The 21,151-nt window shown below is 44.6% G+C and overlaps 1 protein-coding gene across 3 annotated transcripts in view; it reads left to right on the forward strand.

Moving 5' to 3' along the window:
- The window catches only part of FBXL4 (F-box and leucine rich repeat protein 4), a 62,003-nt gene that overhangs the window by 902 nt on the left and 39,950 nt on the right, over window positions 1-21,151 (forward strand). The window contains exon 2 of one of the 3 annotated variants that reach the window (XM_087913842.1): window positions 2,184-2,236. The exons of the other annotated variants lie outside the window; for them this stretch is intronic. The gene's annotated coding sequence lies outside the window, so the exon portion shown is untranslated. The remainder of the gene's footprint in view (window positions 1-2,183; window positions 2,237-21,151) is intronic. 3 annotated transcript variants of the gene reach the window in all.

Consider the following 21,151-nt stretch of genomic DNA (forward strand, 5'->3'; position numbering starts at 1 on the left):
AAGAGGAACTGGGAACAAAAGCTTCTTGGTTGGAGTTTGCTTATGTGTTTCTTCAGGTTGGTCTTTTGGGTGACCACCAGGACAAATTTGTGTAGTTTTCTTGGTAAGCTTTGGAAAGTGATATGTCATTGCCTGCTTCCTAGGGCTGAAGGAGAATGACAGGTCAAATCTTAAAGCAGCAGCTCCCAGAATTAATGAATTTATTTCTCAAACAGCTATTAAATTATGCAATTGCAAATTGATCAGTTTTGCATCAACTACATTGGGCAACCTGAATGGCAGGGGAGTTTGTTATTGTACAAAGTAGGGAAGTCTGGCATATATCACTTGCAGCCAGAATGTCAGGGCAAGTTGGTCCTTGAAAAATGTTAATTGACTAACGGTGTCAACCTCTGTTTATTTAAAATATTTATAATTATGTTTATTCACAGACAAAGTTTTTTCTTTCTGATTTACATTTCCACTCCACTTTCTTACTCTTGAAAGTAAGAGTTATCTTTTCCCTTTCTTCAACCTGGTGTATATAATTTAATATTTAAGTCCCCTTCCCAACAACCATTTTAATTAACTTAGTGTCAAACTCATATGGTCATGGCTATGTCACGTGACTTTTTTCCACTTTGCTAAACCAGGCATGGGCATGGCCAGCATGTGATGCATATGGCCCGTGGGCCAGGAGTTTGGGAGCCCTGATTTAGACCAGTGGTCGGCCACGAGAAAATTTTGGTGGGCTGCAGAGAAATCTCACCCCCAGAGCACCCCCACAAAGCAATTAATCCAGGCTGCGCAGAAACATAAGGCTGCGCCGTCCACATGGCCCTCCCACTCACTCCTTACCTGGCAAACTTACCTGCTAAATTGCTGTTTTTCTGACCATCAGCTGTTCTGCTGTGCCAGGAGATTTAGATTAGCTAGGAAGCAGGAAATGATTGGATTTCTTGCTTTCTAGCTAGTCTTTAGATTTTTGGCTCTGCTTTTAAGCACAGCTGAACTTCCCTTAGGACTGAAGGTTCTATTATTCAGTGCAGACTCATGGCAAGCAAATTTTATGTGACAGACTGAGCTAGCCGATGGCAGATAGATAGATTACTGAATGATTCTGTGAGCAACTCAATCTGCCTGCCTGCTTTGTCTGATTTTGGGTAAAACTTGCTCTTTTTTAATAAAAAAATTAAATATTTACATACATGGTATGTTATAAGTTAATCTTATGAGTTTGCTTGCAAGCAAATTTTATGTGACAGACTGAGCTAGCCGATGGCAGATAGATGGATCTCTGAATGAATTTGTGATTCTGTGAGCAACTCAATCTGCCTGCCTGCTTTGCCTGATTTTGGGTAAAAGTTGCTCCTTTTTAATAAAAATTCAATATTTATATAAATATTTATAATACTTACATACAAGCCATGCCCAGCCAGTCACATGACCACCAAGCCACACCCACAAATTAGGCCATGCCCACAGAACTGGTTAGTGGTCCCTGGTATTTAAAACTATGAGTTTGGTGGTCCCTGAGGTCCAAAAGGTTGGCAACCCCTGATTTAGACTGTGACCTCATTCAGTGAACTTCTGTAATTAAGGATACTTGAACCTGGATGTCCTTGATCCTAATCTATCATCTTAATATAGTACATTGTCTCCCTACTTTCAGATTTACAAACTTAAAAAAAATAAAAAAGCTACATTATTTAAATATGAGTTTTTATTGGCCAGTTTTGATAAATATGGCCTATTCAGTGAGTCACAGGTCTTTCTAGAGTGAAGCTCATAGTTTGGTTGATAATATCATCTAATAACTCCTCTTAGACTGCTTGTTTCAAATGTGCCTTTGCCTTGTCAGTAATTAGTCTGATTGTAGAACTACTGTTTTTACTGCCTTATGAATGTTCAGTGTACATTTGAGAGGTTACTGTTTCTGATGTTGTAGACCTCACCCCCTTCCTAAGAGACCTGTAGAGGGCGTGCATAAGTGCACCAGTGTGCCTACCGTCCCTGTCCTATTGTTTTTATTTTTCTTATGAGTATCTATCTCATGTATTCAAAACTATATTTATTCTTATACCTGTATCTTGTAAGCGATTGACAAATCAAATAAATACTAAATACTTGTTTGACCTAACCATTGGTACACTAAATCCCCTATCCTGGAAAGTATGGCTAAACATATTTCCTTTGAGTTGCAGATCTTTTCCCATTTGATTTCTGGATAATCTAATCCAACGCAACTCCTATTAAGGTAAATTATACTCTAGTCCAACATATGTAACTCATGCAACATTAAATAGTTACCATTTATTTCTTCCACCTTCTGTTTCACTCACAGTTACTACTATTACTATCATATCTTCCAAAAGCCAGTATTTTTATTTTTTGTATTCTTTTGCTATATAAAGAAGAATATACACTTGGGAAAGTACAGTATTTATTTATCAAAATTATACTCCTGGAAAATGAGAACACAACCATTGTAGTGAAATGCCAGAAAAAAAATTTGCAAACAGTTATGTGAAAATGAAATATGCTTGGTGGCCACAGAAATTCAAATGAAAACAAACATAGAATAGCATGAGGGAGAAAAAAAAGGCTTTGTTTTAACAGGGAGGATACATTGGAAGATTTCATTGAAGATCCCACTAAATGAGAATTTGATTTAGCAGCTATCAATCTGCTGGGAAGCAAAGCAGTGTCATAAAAATAAGTGGTTCCATATACTTGAGGCGTTACCTAGAAATGGAAAAGTATAGATCTAAATTAAAAACACATATTATTAAGAAACAAAGCCTGAAAACAATCCAGGGAATTTCTAGAATATAAAACATTTGAGATAGAATAAATATAAAGACATTTCAGACTAAATCATATAATTTTCTGGACACTGTCTAAATTTATAATGAATGCCTATGGTTTGCTACAGAGCAAACACTGCTTTCCAATTAATGGCACCACAGTATTAGAATCCTAGATTTCTGCTCTTTCCATCTTTCTTTTTATATGGGCTCCTCTTCTGCCATAGAAATAGGTATGTTGTCAGCCAACTCTCATTTTTTATATTTTAAATGGTCTTTATCTGTATCTTGAGGATCAAAGGGGTATTAGATACCTCATTATTTTGCATTATACAACATTTTTTCTTATTCAGTGAAGAAATTGCTGCTACAGTCTTTCTCTCTCCTTTTATCAGTTCTTTCCTGCTTTTCTCCTTGCTGTGCAAAATGGTGATTAGAGGCAGCAGTGGCCACATCTGTAGAGAAGTCTTATCTTCCTATTCTGTGTTAGGCAGGGTAAAGGCCATATCTTTTTTCTCCCACTTTAATGGTGGGTCTATCTCTTTTTGCTGCCCTGGCAAGGTCTCTTCAGGGCTGATGAAGCAAAGGAAGCTTCTCTCTCAGATCCAGGCATGGGTTCCTTACTGTCCCAGCTGTCCCCAGTTGTGTGGGGAGCCATTGTATATGTGGACATGAGAAGAAGTTAATAGTTCAAAACCACTTGTTGACAGAAGCTCAGGAACTCTTTAATATCTGACATGGTCCTTGTTGACTTGAGTGATGACCAATCTGGTAGCGGATTCTTCTCCTGTTTTCTTACTGTATAAAATGAATTGGTGAATAGGTTTAGTTTGGCTCTTTTGCTAAAATCTGTCTAGAATGGCTGATGACTCCATGGTAGTCTGCACTATCTCAATTTCATCAGACCATCACAAGCCCCTTCTCCATGACAAAAAGGGTATATCCAATTATGCATGGAGTGACAAGGGAGCAACCCTGGAAGGAAATTATTTATTTATTTGTTTATTTGTTTGTTAAATTTATTCACCAGCTAGCTAATTGTGGGGCTACTCTAGTTGACTTACAACAGTAAAAAGAAAGAAATGAAAAGAAGTGTAAGCCTAATAGTAGCAAAATAGTGAAACAATAAAACAATGAAAATGCAGTAATATGGTGGTGGCGCAGTGGTTAGAATGCAGTATTGCAGGCTAATTCAGCTCAGTGCCAGGAGTTTGATTCTCACTGGCTCAAGGTTGACTCAGCCTTCCATCCTTCTGAGGTCGGGAAAATGAGGAGCCATGTTGTTGGGGTCAATTTGCTGACTTTGTAAACTGCTTAGAGAGTTCTGTAAAGCCCTATGAAGGGACATACATATAAGTCTAAATGCTATTGTTATTGCTGTTGCTAATATGAGAGTAAAAGATGGGCAGGGAGAAACAGGGAATGCAGGGGAGAAGTGGCGTTTGCTGTCAATCTAGTAGCCGTCTCCAGTATGCTGTCCCCCCATTGGATCCCCAGGCCAATTGGCAGAGTCAAGTCTTCATTTAAGGCTCTTATGGAAGGATAGGTGGATGGGGGCAGATCTCATCTGGGGGGGGGGGGTGTTCCAGAGGGTGTGTGTGCTAAGACAGAAAAGGCTCTTCTGGATCCTGACAGCTAGAGCTATTTGATTGATGGCATCCACCACAGGGCCTCTCTGCCAGCATGAGTGAGGTGGGCCTGATCTAGGAAGACAAGATGGTTCATTGTTTATGGTTAGTTGTGTAATCAACCAGATGTTCAGACTACATTTGGCATTTTTATACACTGGTCCAATCCTTCCCAAGGATCTGATATAGGCAGATGTTTTTTGATGCAATTAAAGATATCATCTCAGGTTGTAAGGTGTTCCAAGTAGAGCTGCCTTTTGCAATTTATTATTATTAAATTTTTCCATACTCATTTTGTGAGTAGCACCCCCATAGTTTTGTACATTAGCTCTTTTAGGAATCCTTGTAAGATGTTTGACATCATACATAAATATAGTAAAAACTTTGAAACTAGTTATACCTCCTGTTATGTCTTTAGGACTGGTTGGGGTTTCCAACCAGGTCCGTTCTTTAAGCGGGAGCACCAGCAGCTCCCATTGGTTGGCTCCGTTTGACAGTCGGCCATAAAAGCCGGCTGTCAGGCTGAGCCAGTTGTTGTTCGCTGGCAAGTCTGCCTGTTAGCTGGCAGACGCGACAACCCTTGTTCTTTGAATAAAGCCTGTTTATTGCATGTTCTGGTCTAAGCCTCTCCTTTCCTTCGAACTACAACACTGACGACGAGGATGGGATCGGAAGGCTAGCCAGAAGCACTTATTCAAAGAGCCAAGAACCACACTGACAGAATCGCCGCGCTGAACCGCAGCCGTATCGCTCGCCGAGCCTCGGACTCAGACCGCTGCTGTCTGTAAGTGAAAGTTACGAGCGTTAGAGCCGCTCGAGTTAGAATCGCTGCGGTTAGTGAAAGTCGGGCGCTGTAAGTGAAAGTCGCGAGCGTTAGAGCCGCTTGAGTTAGAGCACTACGGTCAGCGAAAGTCGGGCGCTGAAGCCGCAGCCGCCCGCGCTCGCAATAAAAGGGCGCGAAATTCAAAACGCTGTCGATTGAATTCAGCCTCTCAAGTAAAGTTCGGCACTGTAGCCACAGTGCCAACGCTCTCTAGGGAGCGCGAAAATTTGAACTGCTGTCAGTTACTGCACTATAGCCATAGTCGCCAACGCTCTCCTGAGGGCGCGAAATTTGAATTCCTGTCAGTTACGGCGCTGTAGCCACAGCCGCCAAACGCTCGCAAAGAGCGCAAAAACACAAACTGCCTTCACGAAGGCTGGAGTCACTGAGCGAGTTTTAGGGCGCTGTAGCCACAGCCGCCAACGCTCACGGTTAGCGTTAATCCAGGGCCACGAACACCCAGTGAGACAGACCAGTCTGCCAAGAGACTGAGGGATCCAGAATGAATGTCAATTCAGCATTCCCACCATTCAAACCCGATGAGGAGAAATGGGATTCGTATAAGAACCGCTTCAACCACTTTATCGATGCCATCGGATTGGCTGATGCTACGGAGCAGAGGAAGAAATCCTACTTCCTCAGCTACTGTGGGGCTGCAGTCTACGACACTGCCACAGCACTTCTAGCCCCACGAGAGATCAGGAACGTCCCATGGACTGAGCTGTTGGAAACACTTTCCAACCACTATTCACCGAAATCGTCCCAGATCGCTAGACGTTTCGCCTTTAGAATGAGGAAGCAAGCCGAGGGGGAATCCATCAACCAATACATGGCAGCCCTGAGGACAGCAGCTCTACATTGTGAGTTTAAGAACTATTTGGACGATATGCTGCTCGATCAACTCGTCTGTGGGGTAAGAGATCTAAGGCTCCAAAGACGTTTGTTGGCCAGAAAAGATTTAAATCTTCCCCAGGCCGTTGAGGAAGCCTTAGCTGCTGAACTCTCAGCCCAATCAGCAGCTGAGATCCAGGGCACCGCACCCAAGCCCAGCACTTCCACCGTCCACTCTGAAGAAGTGGTGGGCGAAGACGACCCTGCAGAATACTCCGACATTCATCGTCTCAAGCCGATGAGACAACCGCAGGTAGGGGCGAGGCAAAGAAACAACAGTAGCCCAAAACAAACTCTTTTGTGCCTAACCTGTGGAGGTTCCCATTCCCGGGCATCTTGCAGGTTCAGAAACGCCAGCTGCCACAACTGTCACAAGAAAGATCACCTCGCAAGAGTCTGCCAGGCAGCGCGCGCTTTTCCACAAAAATCTCCTTCTCCTGGTTCCCAAAGGCAAGTAGAAAACTGCTATACTTGCTACCACGCTAACCACACATTTTATACCCCCAATAAAATTACACTTTCTGTCGTCTTAGAAGGTAATCCCTGCCGCATGGAGGTAGACACGGGGTCAGCGCTCTCAATCATTTCCTGGGACACGCTTAAGAAGATCCAGCCCAGACTGACAAAGAACCAGCTTCAAAAGTGCCATCTCACCTTGAGGGACTACCAAGGGAAGAACATCCCCGTCCTCGGAAAAGGCAAGTTCCTCGTTAAATTCCAAGCCTTCAAAGGCCATTTGCCTTTAGTGGTTGTTAATGGTGCCCTCCCTAGTCTTTTGGGGTTGGATTGGTTCCCCTCTCTCGGCCTTAGTATAAAAGGGATCCATGCTGTCTCAACTTCTGATGTTGACTCCTTATTCTCAGACTACTCCGACGTTTTTAGTAGCGAGTTAGGCTGTTATAATGGCACTCCCATCTCCTTCTCAGTAGACCCCCAGGCAGTCCCCGTTCGCTTAAAACCACGTAGAGTACCTTTCGCCATCCGCCCCAAATTGGACGCGGAACTAGACAAGCTCCTCAAACAAGGGGTGATTGAACCCACTGATTTCGCTAAGTGGGAGACCCCCATAGTCACCCCACTAAAAAAAGACGGTAATTTAAGAATTTGTGCTGATTACAAGACATCAATCAACCGTTATCTACAGGTTAGCGCATATCCTGTTCCAGTCATTCAGCACCTGTTACACACATTCGAACCTGGCACCATTTTCGCCAAACTGGACATGTCACAGGCATACCAACAGTTCCCTGTGGATAATCAAACGGCTGACTTACAGACCATAGTTACACACAGAGGGGCATTCAGATGTAAGCGTCTCCAGTTTGGCGTAAGTGTAGCCCCAGGTATTTTTCAATCACTGATGGAGCGAATTCCCCAAGGTCTCCCTGGCGTAGTGCCATATTTCGATGACATTTTAGTCTCAGCCAGGGACAGACCCCAACTCATCCAGAGAGTCAGGGCAGTATTAGAGAAGTTCAGGCAGCATGGCCTCAAACTAAAACGGGAGAAGTGTGCCATCGCCACTAGACAGATGGACTTTCTAGGATACAGGCTAGACGCCTCAGGCATCCACCCGGTGGAATCTAAAGTCAAGGCCATCCACGAGGCACCCACGCCTACCAACAAAACCGAGTTACAAGCCTTCCTGGGGTTATTGAATTTCTACGCTTCATTTCTCCCACACAAAGCGTCAGTCGCTGAACCGTTGCACAGACTCTTAGACAAAAACACACCATGGCACTGGGGACCCAAAGAAAACCATGCGTTTAAGGCAGTCAAATCTCTACTCACCTCTGAGGCTGTCTTAATACAATTTGACCAACGCCTCCCCTTGGTCCTAGCCGCAGACGCATCCCCTTTTGGGATAGGAGCTGTCTTAAGTCACAGACTCCCCAATGGCTCTGAGGCACCAATTGCCTTCTTTTCAAGAACCTTCTCAGCGACTGAACGTAATTACAGCCAAATTGATAAGGAGGCCCTGGCTGCAGTAGCAGCAGTCAAAAAATTCCACGAATTTCTATTCGGGCACCAATTCGAACTAATTACCGATCACAAGCCGCTTCTAGGACTATTATCAGGGGACAAACAAACCCCACAAGTATTGTCGCCCAGGATGACCAGATGGACCTTATTCCTGGCGGCTTACTCGTACAAACTGGTCTATCGTCCCGGAAAAAATCTAAGCCACGCTGACGCCCTCAGCCGCTGTCCCTTGACAGCCCCAGTCGAGGACCCAGCTCCTGTGCATGCTATTTTCGAGGTCAACGAGCTCAAGCTGCCAGTGACTGCGGACGACATCGCGTCACATTCAAAAAAGGACAGAACAATCGCCCAGGTTCTGGACTGGGTAGGGAGGGGGTGGCCGGAAACTAACTATTCAGTTGATTTCACCCCATTTAAAACTCGCCAGCAGGAGCTTTCTAAGTTGCAGGGATGCCTGTTGTGGGGTACCAGAGTCGTCATCCCAACCACCCTTCGCATACCCATCCTGAAGGTGCTGCACGAGGGCCATCCGGGCATCGTACGGATGAAGGCGTTGGCTCGCAGTTACGTCTGGTGGCCCGGGATGGACGATCAGATCGCCAAGTGGGTAAGCTCATGTCGACCCTGTCAGGAATCTAGGGCAGCCCCGCCAGCCGCCACACCCACCAAGTGGGAAAGTGCCAATGCCCCGTGGTCACGGCTTCACATCGACCTGGCCGGACCAATGCATGGCAAGACTTTCTTGGTGGTCGTGGATTCATATTCAAAGTGGATAGATGTGGCCTTACTTCCCACGACCACCACCCAGGCAGTTGCTAAAGCCCTGACTCGTTTTTTCGTGACTCACGGACTTCCTGACACACTGGTCTCCGACAATGGCCCCCAGTTCACTTCGAGCGAGTTTAGCAGGTATGTCACCAATCTGGGCATCAGACACGTCCTCACGGCCCCCTTTCACCCTGCTAGCAACGGGTTGGCAGAGAGGGCAGTCAGATCGGCTAAGGAGGCGCTGGCCAGGTTCGGCCAAGAGGACTGGCATTCTAGACTGTCTCGTTTCCTCCTGAGCCAGCATACTACACCTTGCACAACTACGAACAAGTCCCCGGCCGAACTGTTAATGGGGAGACGCCTGAGGATTACTTTAGATAGGCTACACCCCCACTACTGCCCAGACACCCCTTTGGGATCTGACAGTCTGGTCAGAGATTTTGCATTACAGGACCTAGTCTTTGCTAGGAACTTCGCGGGGGATCCGCTGTGGGTGCCAGGAAAGATCGTGGCTGTCACGGGTCCGAGATCCTATCGGGTCCAGCTCGAAGACGATCGCCTGTGGCGGAGGCACCTGGACCAATTGAGGAGGAGGCGGAGCAGTCTGACCAGCTCAGAGCCGTGCCCACTGGACAGTTTTCAAGTTCCCCACCAGAGTCCAGTCGAGAGTTTCCAGAGGGACCAACCATTCCCCACAGAGCAGAGGGAGCCGGCAGTAGACCGGGACTGCCAGCCTGAGACTCCACCACTACCACCCAGCGTGGTCACCGGCCATTCGGGCAGAGACTGTTCTCCGTGCCAGCCCGAAGGCAGGGACTTTCCCCGGGTCCATGATCCTGCGCCGAGCCAAGCCCACTCCCCAACGCCCTCTAGCCAGGGCTCCGCGAACTTGTGGCCACCCAGTGACTCCCCTGAGCTATGACGCTCCGGTCGCCAACACAGGCCACCGGCGTATCTCAAGGACTATACATGTTCCCATCTAGGGGGAAAGGGTGTTATGTCTTTAGGACTGGTTGGGGTTTCCAACCAGGTCCGTTCTTTAAGCGGGAGCACCAGCAGCTCCCATTGGTTGGCTCCGTTTGACAGTCGGCCATAAAAGCCGGCTGTCAGGCTGAGCCAGTTGTTGTTCGCTGGCAAGTCTGCCTGTTAGCTGGCAGACATGACAACCCTTGTTCTTTGAATAAAGCCTGTTTATTGCATGTTCTGGTCTAAGCCTCTCCTTTCCTTCAAACTACAACACCTCCTTAATGCTTTTTAGAGCATTATACATATCTTTTTAGACTGGCTTTACTGAATTGGTTTTATATATCCCTAGTTTGTTTGCTTTTTTAATTTATTGCTGCTTTACTTTTAGCATACTGTTGTTTCCCACTGTGCTTGGCCTTTTAATACTAGGCTGACATGTTGCTTAAATTCCAACTGAAAGTGCTGTTTTATTTTTCAGTTGAATATTCAAAGAAAGATAACATATTTATATTAAATAATATTAATTTAAATTAATAATATTATAAATTAATAATATTAATTTATTATTATTTTACAGGTTGGTATCTTAAAATTATAGAAATGTTTGAAAAACAATAAATTGTCTTTTATGATAATTACATAACATATTAATAATAGCGCATTATCATTTGTTAGATTTAATTCATATGCTTATTCTAGTGGACATTGGGAGGCTTACAAAATATAGTCCAAAATAAAAAAGAGTTAAATTTAAACCATTAAAAATTTAAAACAAAACAAAAAGCTCTTGTGTATATTTTAATTTTTGCTTTAGTAACCTTTCCTATCGTTCCTTAAATATTTCTCTTAAATTACAGTTGGAAAACTGTAGGGAATGTTTTCTGCACTTATCTTATTCCTATAAGGTTCTCTGGAAACAGATCTGTGTTGTTTGTTTCCCTTTGCTTGGGAGATAAAAACCATTATCTTGTGCTGAATACACATTTCCAGGCAGCTTCTGATCCACAGGATTCTAGGTGGTTTGTTTGTTTGTAAAAGTTACTATATGTCCATCTTACCATATGGTAACTCTGGGCAGCTAAAAATATTAAAAGATAAAGCTTTATAAACATTATACAGTTATATAATGAGCTTGCACCCAATATGAATATTATATGTTATCAAAAGTCTAATAAATAACCCTGTATTAATCTCAGCAGTTGTGAATACCAGTGGCAGAGGAAATTAACTTAAAAAATCCTAGAATTTAAATTTAAATTCTTCAGCAACAAAAATTAGCCAAAATAGCTTTCTTGCTTTAAAGAACTTTTCCACTTTGCAGATACATAGGCAGATTTGAGTGGATGAGAAAGAAATGAAATGGGAAGTGACTTAAATTTGAGGACTTAACTTCAAACGAGCAACAGAACAGCTTTTAAGTTTTCCAGTTTGTAGTTCACAAATGTTTAGTTTGGAGAAAAAGTGATTGTTATGAAAATTCCTTATTCATTCTAGAGATGGATTAAAAACAAGCCTAATGTTTTATTTTTTGAAAGTGTCAAACATTACTAGCACATTAGGTATAACTAGGAAAATTTGTGGGTAGCAGCTTTTCTCTAAATTATTTAGTACTTATCTATAGCAGTCTAAATTAATTATAGAGTCCATATTCTATTGTGTCAAGTATTAAAGAGTAGCTATTTATTTCCATAGGGACGAATGTTGCTGTAGAGCTAACACTTCTTTCTAATTACCTTGCCATTAGATGTGAATACAGCCTAAACTTGGAAATTCATAATTTCAGAACAGTTTTTTTTTAAATAGTTTTGTTCCCTATTGAAGTTTCATTTCTACATTGTACTAATTCAAGTAGTCTTCACTTAACAGCTGTTCATTTAGCAACCTTTTGAAGTTATGGTGGTGTTGAATAAATGGCATTTACATCCACTCTGTTGCAGTGTCCCTGCAGTCATGTAATCAACATTCAGGTGCTTGGCAGTCCTTCTGACTTTACGACCATAGGTTCACTTCAATGCCCTCTGTTAGTGTTTGGGGACAAACCCCCAAAAACAGAATGTGCAGCAGCAGTCAAGCCAGGCAGCCAAATGAGAGAGGAAGGGCCCTAGGGTTTACACACACTGATGACAAACACTGTTTGTAGTTTAAATAGTTGTTTAATCCAATTCGAGTTTAACCATTGTCAATCAGTCCATATGTCATTCACAAATATATCCATTCAGTAACTTAGTCCATGTACTAGTCAGTTCTATATCCTTATCTGCTTGTAAAAATATCTTCTCCTCTGATACCTTTCCTTTTGAAGACAACGCTGAGTATTCACAGGATATCAGCACATCAATGAAGTAGTCCTTTCGTTCAGGTATTCAAACAGTTGTAGCAAATAGTAGCAAACAAACAGTAGCAAGCAGAAATCAAGCAGAGATCAAGCAGAGAGCAAGCAGAGAGATTACGTTTCTCTTACTGCCTTTTATTGCCGTTTGTAACCGCACCCTTAATTAGTTAATTACAAGCAGTTTGGTGCTTAAAGCTACAAGTTACAAACACCCAAACCTTGGTTTATATATTTATTCACCCAAACTTAGTTGGTGTATCTTTGTTATACCCAACACCCTCCCATGCTGTCACCCAGCAGTGCTGCTTCAAGCCCTGTGCTGCAGCCAGCCACAACAGTGCAACTCTGCAGCTGCCTCCATTACAATCTTCAGGCCCCGTGGGCCCACTGGACTTTTACCGTCTTCCTCTTACAACCAAGCCTGGCCCATGGGAAGCAGCTGCTGACCACATCAGGCCTTCCATGGCTGCTTGTATTGCTCTTCAAGGAGTGTGCAATGTTCTCCAATCAGTGCAGAAAGCCTTCTGAAAGCTTCTGAGGTCTTCTGAAACCTCGAAAGAAAGCCCATGCCTAACCATTCTCCAAATCATGCATGTTGTTCTTGTGATGCTTCAGAAGCTTGTGAAGACTTTCTGAGGCATCACAAGAATAGTGGGTATGACTTTGAGAATGGGGAGAGTAGCCTTGGGAGGTTTCAGAAGGCCTCAGAAGCTTCCAAAAGCAGGGGGTGGTGGTTATGGTGCTGGGGCCATAGCTTGGGGCTTGAGATGGCAGTTCTTGGTGACAGCAGTGCTGTGGCTGAAGTAAGATTCTGACGAGGTGATATCGGCTGGAACTGCTAAAGGCTCTTAAGCTCTGCTTCAGTCCCAGCGCTGCCACAACCAAAGAGTACTACTGTGCAGAATGGCCAAAAGGTTAGAAATGAGTGGGGGGGCGATAGGTGAGAGGGGGAGTTAAAGAGGATTCAAGGGAAGCAGTCCCTTATCAAGGCTTGGGATTGAGTGGGACTGGCATGAGTCCTTGCCTGATGACCAATGGTATTCCGTTAACAATGGCAAAAGGGACTGCCAGGGTTGTTGTTGATAAATGATGCATGTGACATGTTTTACAACTGCATCCTTTAGTGTAGGAAATTCTAGTTTCAATTACCATCATAATTCAAGGTCTGCCTGTACACTATTTTGCTAAACTGGAAAGGTTTGTGAATTAGAGATATAAAATTGGTTTTAAATAGACTTTCACGGCTGCAGTAATGGACAGTTTTACAAAAACCTAAATATGATGTGGTGAAAACTTTTGACTGAATGTGTAGATTAGTAGACATCTATGGAAGAGGGCAGTGATGCTAAAGAGTAAAAAGGGGAGATAATTTCAGCAATTACTTTGTCTAGTGTAGAGACTAAAAGGAATTAAGAAGCAGATGGAGTTATGCACCTGGGAAGGTGGTGTATCTGTGAAGAGAATAAAATAAAGCAGAATATTTTCTGTTCCTTTATAGAGTTAAAAAGTCATTTTGATTATTTGGAAAATGTTGTATTTCAAGGGAAAGAGAGGCTTAGACCAGGGCATGCAATTAACAAGTTTATTGAAGGAACAGTGGTTGTCGCGTCTGCCAGCCAACGGGCAGACTAGCTTGCGAACAACGGCTGGCTTGGCTTGACAGCCGGCTTTTTATAGTCGGCTGTCAAACGACGCCAGCCAATAGGAACGGTTGTTGAACCTGCTTAACGAGTGGACCCGGTTGGAGCCCCAACCGGTTCCCAAGACATAACACCCCTTCCCCCTAGATGGGAACACATATAGTCTTTGAGATACGCCGGTGGTCTGTGTTGGCGACCCAAGCGACGTAACTCAGGAGATTCATTGGGCGAAGACAAGTTCGCGGACCCCTGGTCAGGGTACGTAGGGGGGCGAACAGGGCTCGGTGCAGGAACTGGAGCCAGGGAAAAGTCTCTGCCTTCGCTGGGGATAAACGGTGGTGCTCCCGGCTGGCAGTCCCGGTCTACTGCCTGCTCCCTCTGCTCCGTTGGTGAAGGTTGGTCACTCTGGGAATCCCTAGCTGGACCTTGGAGTGGCGCCCGCGGCTCTTCTGGTGGAGACGGGTCTGGGCTGGTCAGGCTGCTCCGTCGTCTCCGCAGCTGGTCCAGGTGTCTTCGCCACACACGACCGTCTTCAAGTTGGACCCGATAAGATCTCGGACCTGTGACAGCCACGACTTTTCCGGCCACCCACAGTGGGTCCCCCGCGTAGTTCCTAGCAAACACTAGGTCCTGAACTGCGAAATTCCTGGCCAGACTGTCAGACCCCAAAGGGGTGTCTGGACAGTAGTGGGGGTGCAGCCTGTCTAAGGTAGTCCTCAGGCGTCTCCCCATCAGCAGCTCAGCCGGGGATTTGTTCGTAACTGTGCACGGTGTGGTATGCTGGCTTAGGAGGAATTGAGACAGTTTAGAATGCCAACCCACTGGGCCGAATCTGGCTAACGCCTCCTTGGCTGATCTGACTGCCCGTTCAGCCAACCCGTTGCTGGCGGGGTGGAAGGGGGCCGTGAGGACGTGTCTGATGCCTAGATTTGTGACATACCTACTAAATTCGTTCGAGGTGAACTGGGGGCCATTATCGGATACCAGTGTGTCAGGGAGTCCGTGAGTTACAAAAAGGTGAGTCAGGGCTTTAACAACTGCCTGTGTGGTGGTCGTGGGAAGTAAGGCCACATCTATCCATTTTGAATAGGCGTCCACGACCACCAAGAAGGTCTTGCCGTGCATTGGCCCGGCCAGGTCGATGTGAAGCCGTGACCACGGGGCATTGGCACTTTCCCACTTTGTGGGTGTGGCGGTTGGCGGGGCTGCCCTAGATTCTTGACAGGGTCGACACGAGCTTACCCACTTGGCGATCTGATCGTCCATCCCGGGCCACCAGACGTAACTTCGAGCTAACGCCTTCATCCGTACGATTCCTGGATGGCCCTCGTGCAGCATCTTCAGGACGGGTATGCGAAGGGTGGTTGGTATGACCACTCTGGTACCCCACAATAGGCATCCCTGCAACTTAGAGAGCTCTAGCTGGCGAGTTTTAAATGGGGCGAAATCAACTGAATAGTTAGTTTCCGGCCACCCCCTCCCTACCCAGTCCAGAACCTGGGCGATTGTTCTGTCCTTCTTGGAATGTGATGCTATGTCGTCTGCAGTCACCGGCAGCTTGAGTTCGTTTACATCGAAAATGGCATGCACAGGAGCTGGGTCCTCGACTGGGGCTGGCAAGGGGCAGCGGCTGAGGGCATCAGCGTGGTTTAGATTTTTACCGGGACGATAGACCAGTTTGTATGAGTACGCCGCCAGGAATAAGGTCCATCTGGTCATTCTAGGTGACAATATCTGTGGGGTTTGCTTTTCCCCTGATAATAATCCTAAAAGCGGCTTGTGATCAGTAATAAGTTCAAATTGGTGTCCGAATAGAAATTCGTGGAATTTTTTGACTGCTGCTACTGCAGCCAAGGCCTCCTTATCAACCTGGCTGTAATTACGCTCAGTCGCTGAAAGGGTTCTTGAAAAGAAGGCAATTGGTGCCTCGGAGCCATTGGGGAGCCTGTGACTTAAGACAGCTCCTATCCCAAAAGGGGATGCGTCTGCGGCTAGGACCAAAGGAAGGCGTTGGTCAAATTGTATTAAGACAGCCTCAGAGGTGAGTAGAGATTTGACTGCCACAAATGCTTGGTTTTCTTTGGGTCCCCAGTGCCATGGTGTGTTTCTGTCTAAGAGTCTGTGCAATGGCTCAGCAACTGACGCCTTGTGTGGGAGAAATGAAGCGTAGAAGTTCAATAACCCCAGGAAGGCTTGTAACTCGGTTTTGCTGGTAGGCGTGGCGCCTCGTGGATGGCCTTGACTTTCGATTCCACCGGGTGGATGCCTGAGGCGTCTAGCCTGTAGCCTAGAAAGTCCACCTGTCTAGTGGCGATGGTACACTTCTCCCGTTTTAGTTTGAGGCCATGCTGCCTGAACTTCTCTAATACTGCCCTGACTCTCTGGACGAGTTGGGGTCTGTCCCTGGCTGTGACTAAGATGTCATCGAAATATGGTACTACGCCGGGGAGACCTTGGAGGATTCGCTCCATCAGTGATTGGAAAATACCTGGGGCTACACTTACGCCAAACTGGAGACGCTTACATCTGAATGCCCCTCTGTGTGTAACTATGGTCTGTAAGTCAGCTGTCTGGTTATCCACGGGGAACTGTTGGTATGCCTGTGACATGTCCAGCTTGGCGAAAATGGTGCCAGGTTCGAATGTGTGTAACAGGTGCTGAATGACTGGGACTGGATATGCGCTAACCTGTAGATAACGGTTGATTGACGTCTTGTAGTCAGCACAAATTCTTAGATTACCGTCTTTTTTAGCGGGTGACTATTGGGGTCTCCCACTTAGCGAAATCTGTGGGTTCTATCACCCCTTGTTTTAGTAGTTTGTCTAGTTCCGCGTCCAATTTGGGGCGGATGGCGAAAGGTACTCTACGTGGTTTTAAGCGAACGGGGACTGCCTGTGGGTCTACTGAGAAGGAGATGGGAGTGCCCTTATAGCAGCCTAACTCACTACTAAAAACGTCAGAGTAGTCTGTAAATAAGGAGTCAACATCAGAAGTTGAGACAGCATGGACTCCTTTTATACTAAGGCCGAGAGAGGGGAACCAATCCAACCCCAAAAGACTAGGGAGGGCACCATTAACAACCACTAAAGGCAAATGGCCTTTAAAGGGTTGGAATTTCACGAGAAACTTGCCTTTCCCGAGGACGGGGATGTTCTTTCCTTGGTAGTCTCTCAAGGTGAGATGGCACTTTTGAAGCTGGTTCTTTGTCAGTCTGGGCTGGATCTTCTTAAGCGTGTCCCAAGATATGATTGAGAGCGCTGACCCCGTGTCTACTTCCATGCGGCAGGGATTACCTTCTAGTAAGACAGAAAGTGTAATTTTATTGGGGGTGTAAAGTGTGTGGTTGGCTTGGTAGCAAGTATGCCATTTCTCTACTTGCCTTCGGGGAACAGGAGAGGAAGGAGATCTTTGTGGAGAGGTGCGCGCTGCCTGGCAGAGTCTTGCGAGGTGACCTTTCTTGTGGCAGTTGTGGCAGGTGGCATTTCTGAACCTGCAAGATGCCCGGGAATGGGAACCTCCACAGGTCAGGCACAAAAGAGTTTGTTTTGGGCCACTGTTGTTTCTTGGCCTCGCTCCTACCTGCGGCTGTCTCGTTGGTTTGAGGCGATGCACATCGGAGTATTCTGCAGGGTCATCCTCACTAACCGCTTCTTCAGAGTGTATGGAGGAAGTGCTGGGTCTGGGAGTGGTGCCCTGGATCTCAGCTGCGGACTGTGCTGCAAGTTCTGCAGCTAAGGCTTCTTCAACTGCCTGGGGGAGGTTTAGGTCTCTTCTAGCCAGCAAACGCCTCTGGAGTTTTAGATCCCTCACCCCACAGACGAGTTGGTCGAGCAGCATGTCGTCCAAATAGTTCTTGAACTCACATTGTAGAGCTGCTGTTCTCAGGGCTGCCATATATTGATTTATGGATTCCCCCTCGGCTTGCTTCCTCATCCTAAAGGCGAAGCGCCTAGCAATCTGAGACGGTTTTGGTGAGTAGTGGTTGGATAGCGTTTCCACCAGCTCTGCCCATGGGACATTCCCGATTTCTCGTGGGGCCAGGAGTGCTGTGGCAGTGTCGTATACTACAGCCCCACAGTAGCTGAGGAAGTAGGATTTCTTCCTTTGCTCCGAAGCTTCAGCCAGTCCAATGGCATCGATAAAGTGGTTGAAGCGATTTTTATATGAATCCCACTTTTCCTCATCGGGTTTGAAAGGGGGGAATACTGAATTGACATTCATTTTGGACCCCTCAGTCTCTTGGTAGACTGGTCTGCCTCACTGGGAGCTCGTTGTCTTGGATTGATGCTGCTTGGGGGCGTGGGCGGCTGTGGCTACAGTGCCCTATTCTCACTCTAGGACTTCGGCTTTTCTGAGGCGCTTGAATTTTCGTGCTCTTTTGCGAGCGTTAGGCGGCTGTGGCTGTGGTGCTGTACTGACAGCGCCTTAAAATTTGAGCCCTTTTTCTTATTATTAATTTTTTTTTGTTTTTTTTGGGGCGAGGCGGCTGAGGCGCTCGCAATTTCACTGGGAGTCTTCACTTAGAGACGGCTTCTGTAATTAGTGCCCTATTGTGATCGAGGCGGCTGAGGCTCTCAGCGCCGTAGCTTGCTCGGGGGCTGCAGCTCAGTGACAGCCGTTAGAATTTTCGCGCCCTTTTTTTTTTCGCGCACGCGCGGGCGGCTGCGGCTTCAGCGCCCGTCTTTCACTATCCGTGGTGCTCTAACCGACGCGCTTTCACTGATAGCGCCCGGCCTTCTCTAACCCGGCAGATCTAACCTGAGCTTTCACTTCGCGATGACAGGCTTCTGAGTCCGAGGCTCGGCAGCAAAACGGCAAGCGGCTGCGGCTTCCGATGACAGGCTCCTGTTCCTTTAGAAAATGCTCCTGGCTAGCCTTCACATCCCATCCTCGTCGCCTCTCGTTTCAAGGGAAAGAGAGGCTTAGACCAGGGCATGCAATTAACAAGTTTATTGAAAGAACAGTGGTTGTCGCGTCTGCCAGCCAACGGGCAGACTAGCTTGCGAACAACGGCTGGCTTGGCTTGACAGCCGGCTTTTTATAGTCGGCTGTCAAACGACGCCAGCCAATAGGAACGGTTGTTGAACCTGCTTAACGAGTGGACCCGGTTGGAGCCCCAACCGGTTCCCAAGACATAACAGAAAATATTAATTTAGACTTACCATTTAAGCATTTCCTGCTGGTACTTGATTCACGCTAAACTGGTTTAAGGAAATTTATTTATCAAGTTTATATGCTGCTCATCTCATGGTTTGAGGTGACTCTGCTATCTGGACTGAGATACCTCAGTCCATTATGTCCAGTCCAAACTGCACATCACAGTGTCCTCCCACTGGACAGGTCTCCTGCTGATGGGCTGTTTTCCCTTTCTGTTTGAGAAAAGCATTTGGTCAGCCTTTTCTTCCTATGGGCAATTTTTCTGAATATCTATATTGATATATATCTATATTTATATCTAATAATAAACAAATACTTGATAAAAAATAGCATCTTGGATCATCTAAATTTTGGCCTATAAGTTTATGTATCTATTGAAGCCTGAACAAAATTTCAGTTTTTCTATCTTTACTCCTAAAAACGCAGCTATACTAAGCAATAATTAATATAAAAGCTCAGCAGAGCCCTCTCAAACTTGTATGACAAATGTATACATATTTTGTGCACAACTTTATAATGAAAAAAATGGAAGGGGGGTTATTTATTTATATACTGCCTAGAGCACCTGAAAGATGAGATATTAAAGAAATAATCATGAACAAATAAATTTTATAATTACATAAAGAAATGCATGATCGGAAATAAATTGTTATTACAGTTTACATTAATAGACTGAATTTAAGTAAATAGCATTTAGACAAAATTAGTTATTGTAATTTGTTTTTCTCCATAATAAATTTTAAGGGAAAAGTGCATGTGAATGAATAAACAGCATACATTACAATGGAAACAGTTATTTGGGAAGAGTCTTTGAAATTTCCTTGAAGACATATCCTTCCAACATTTTTAAGCACAATATGCAAACATCAAATCATCATACAGTTTCTTTTAAAATAGTTCTAAATTTATTCTGAAAATTGTACTGTTGAAGCAAAGATGAATCTCAATTCTGTTTTTGAGTGGGTGTTGGTAAAAAATGATACACCAGAATAATGTGGAGCTATTTGTCTTTTCAAATAACTCCTAGTTAAAAAAAATGCAGAAAGAGAAACTGGGCCTGCCAAAACAAAGTAATTCTTCTGCTGTTACTGCTTTGAGCATGGCTAAAATTCTGCCTGTACATTTCTTTGCAAAGACATGCATGGGATTGCATTGTCTCTTCTTTAGATGTTTTGATATCAAAACGATGAGGTGAATTGTTAACATTTCTTGACTTTATTTTTAGAGAAAATAAATACAGTGTTTTTGAAATGCAGACGATGTTTAGTAAAATATAGCTCATGTTCTGGTAAATGCCTCTTACAAAAATCCAGCAGCTATTTTAAGATGTATTCTGTCATCCTCTTTGCAAACTCCCAATAGGTTATGAACATTATTTCTCTTTGCCATTGAACATAAAAAGCTATGAGCAAAGCCAAACTGAGGGAATTCATAAATCTGTACAAAAATATCTTTTTCAAGGTTAATTTAATTCTCACATTTGTAAGCCTTTTTGAACAAGCACCTTGCATTTTTCTCATTTTGTGAAAATGACTTTTTAAACCATACCTATGCATGTACATACATGTAAAGATGTTCATGAGAATTTTGTTTATGCTTAATAATTTTTTAAAACTGACATTATGTAAAAATTACATAATTTGTTAATAGATTGGGCAGTATATTAAGTTTTTAAATTGCTTATTTATACCCTGCCATTATATTTTTATAAATAACGCAAGGTAGCAAATACACCCAATATTCCTTCCTTCTCCTATTTTCCCATAATAACTGGATGAGGTGAGTTAGACTGGCAGAGAGTGATTTAGTCCCATTTTAGGCATGAAAATTAAGTAGATTGTGGGTCAGTCACAATCTCTTGGCACAACCTGCCCCATGGGGCTAAAGTTGTGTGGAAAAAGGCGAAAGGAGTATTATATATTTTTTCGATCTTGAATTACTTATAAAGTAATAAAGGTGGGATAAAAAATATCAATCTCAACCTCAATCTCAATCTCTCTCTCTCTCATCTTCATTATTAGTCTTTACTGATCATATCTGAAACTTTTTCTTTTACCATACCTTACTGCATGTAATTATAATCCAGAATTCCTCAATCTTTCTGGCTTTTTGGACCAGTGGGGAGTGGGGAGAAGAGATGGTTCCGTGCAGAGGTGGGATTCATATTTTTTTACTAC

Source organism: Pseudonaja textilis, chromosome 1 (genome assembly GCF_049901715.1).
Source record: "Pseudonaja textilis isolate UNSWEBS1 chromosome 1, rPseTex1.2, whole genome shotgun sequence".
In the NCBI taxonomy this organism is placed as follows: Eukaryota; Metazoa; Chordata; class Lepidosauria; order Squamata; family Elapidae; genus Pseudonaja; species Pseudonaja textilis.